This window comes from Alligator sinensis, unplaced genomic scaffold (genome assembly GCF_000455745.1).
Source record: "Alligator sinensis unplaced genomic scaffold, ASM45574v1 scaffold277_1, whole genome shotgun sequence".
In the NCBI taxonomy this organism is placed as follows: Eukaryota; Metazoa; Chordata; order Crocodylia; family Alligatoridae; genus Alligator; species Alligator sinensis.
In genome coordinates, this window is record NW_005841899.1 from 3,265,524 (window position 1) to 3,268,580 (window position 3,057).

Below are 3,057 nucleotides of genomic sequence, written 5' to 3' on the forward strand. Positions count from 1 at the left end.
GTTTTGTTTTCTTGCCACCTCTGGTTCTTCTCATTGTTGGCATCATTTACACTAAAGATCTTGTCTTAACTAAGGATTTCAGCTGTTAGTCTCTGGCATCAGCACAGCTTCATTAGTGCAAATCCCTATTAGAGATAGAGATAGGCAAAAAGCTACAATTTGCAGCAGTGCATCTTGCTCCTGGTTGCAACATGGGGAACTTGCACCAGAGCACACTGCATTTCTGCACATGAAAATGCTATGCTGAGGGCTGGTGCCTAGTGCTATGCCAAGGGAAACGTCCAGAACTCATACTATGTTAAAGTGACTGTCTACATAGACAAAGGCTACTCAGGAAAACAAGATTTCAGGATTTCTCTGGAATGGAGGTTTCAAGCTTTGGCTTCATACTACATTGGATGATAATGAGGCTCTCATGAGGAGTGAGGGGATGAGAAGGAGCAGGGTCCTGAACCTGGGTCTCCTACAAGTATGTGCCCTGCACTGCACTGTTATACAGTCTGCTGGAGTTTCTCTGACCAAAAATTTCTAGGTTCCTCTGAGAAACTTTCCCAATAGAAACTTTGACAAAACCAATACAATTCTGTGAAAAGTTTCAATTTCTTTACAATCTTAATTTTAAATTAAAAAATTGTCAGAAAATTCTGACTGCTGTACTGTTATACAGATTTATTTTTCCTCTGGGCAAATGTTCAGAAAGATGTCTGATTTAATTGAAGGAAATGCCTCTTTCTCAGAGGATGGAAGTCAGGGCCAGAAGTCAGGAGACCTGGATTATATTTGTGGATCTACCCTGTCTTTTGTGTAAATTGCTTCACTCCTTCATGCCTTTTTTCCCTACTGCTATATTTTACCATTTCTATTTAAATAGTCAGCAATTTGGGCAAGGACTCGGACTGTTTGTTTGTACAGCACCAAGCACAATAGGGCCCTGATCTCAGTAGACGCTACAGTAATATAAATAATAATCTCAAAAGGACTCTCTGATGGAGTCAGTCTTTAAAAAGAACAAATAAAATAAGATATACCTGGCTCACACAACTCTGTCCTTTACAATGTTGTAGTGTCCTTGCAGGATGAAAAGCATGCCTAGAGAACTAATTCCTGGAACCTGAAGAGGTTATCCCTGATGTACAGCAGTATCATAAAGGTCATATATTAAACTTAAGGGGCCTGATTGTCATTCATTTATACCAGCTTCATGTCACTGAAGTCAGAGGAGGTATTCCTGATTCTCACTAGTCATAATTAGGTTCAGACTATAAGAAATGTGAGAATGGACCTTCAGCAACAAAACAATAAACTATTAGAGGTGGAATAAATATTACTATAAATTTATTGTGTGCGTAATCATTTTGTACTTGGTTAACTGGATGTATCCATTCAGATATCTTGAGATAAGAAAAGGGGTTACTGAGGCTAGAGAAATGGCTGGCAGTACTGACGGTGGTTTTCTGAAAATTTCCAGAAAATATCAGTGCAAATAAAATTCACATGAAAAGAAGATTTTTTGTTCTGATAAAAAACCCAACAAATTACTCCTTCCAAAATATCAGCATTCTGCCTTCAGTTGGAAACTTCAGCCAGCCTGCAATTCTGTTGCTGTTGAAAATATAGGGTGAGACTTAAATGACTTTGAAAGTCAATGGGACTTATGATCCTTAGTCACTTGAGTGCTTGAAAAAAAATCTCACTCATGTGTCATCTTGGAAGTGCCTTAAATACTGCATGATGAATAGTTATGATATTGAAAAAAATACAATATTGTGACTTTATTGCTGTGCTAAATATAAAAAATAATGAAGTTCACTCAATATTGATTCATTCATTGGAATTATTACATGTGCAGGGAGAGATTTAACAAGCTCGGTCTATTTAATTCAGCCAAGTGATGGGCCAAGGGTGACTCTCTACAAATCCCTCCATCAGGGATGCAATTCCTGACTGTAGGCAGCTCTTTTGTTAAGTAGAACAGGGTTGTCCAACTTGCAGCTTATGGGCTATGTGTGGCTCACAAAGTGTTAAGTGGCAGTCCCCAGGCTCCCACCCATCCATCGCTCCCCACATTGCTCTGTCTGTAAAAGCAGCTGGGGTCTCCAGGGGCGCAGACAGAAGTTACATTTTTCACATGATTGGCCCCCTGAAAGCGCTCTACAGCTGTACCATGACACATGCACATGGCTGCAGAGTGCTTTTAAAGTGGCTGATCATGTGAAAAATTAACCCTCCTCAAATGAGGTATCAGATGAAGGTACTGTACTACAGGGAACTTGTGTTTCCTGGGGTTCATTTGTCCTGCAGTTGCTGCCAGGGCTGTCAGCAGGGGGAAGGGGAGTGGGACTTGGGAGAGGAGCACCAAGATTCCCCCTCTCTCCCCAACATGCAAAGATCTGTTGGGTGGGGAGGAGGGGGTGCTTTAACTCAGGGGTTCTCCACCTTTTTCTTCCTCAGCTCCCCCTAGTGCGCTGTAAAACCTCCATGGTGTACCTGTGTCACAACATATGTTTTTCTGAATATCCAGTATATGGAGGGCATGGGCATGGGCATGGGCATAGGCAAGGCATGGGGGGGGAGCAGGGGCAGGGGGCATAGGTGACGCATTAGGGAGCATGGGGGGCATGTGACCCCCTGCCCTGACTTATGCACCCACAGGAGGGGCACAGGGCTGCAGCCAGGCTGTACCAGAATGGGCAGGAGCTGCCTCTGCTGCCCAGCAGGCAGGACCGTGGAGCAGGGTGGCAAGATTAGTTGCTGCAGCTGCCAGGACCCCCACACTAGTCCGGTGAGAAGTACCGGACTGGGCAGAGGTGCCGCCCTCACCTCTGCCAGCCAATTGTGTGCTGGGCCGCGGCTGCCCCTGCTGCTGCCAGGCGGGTCGGGGGCACCTCGCCATGGTGGGCAGTACAGCCTCTGCCCCATGTACAAATGTGCGGGGGGGGGGGCACATGCCCCCCCAGGAGTGCGCACAGCAGCAGGAAGCCCCCCACGGCTCCGTCCCGCTCCCTGCCTTGGCTGGCAGCACCCCCAGCCCCTCCCTCCCTCAGTCTGCCCCCACGG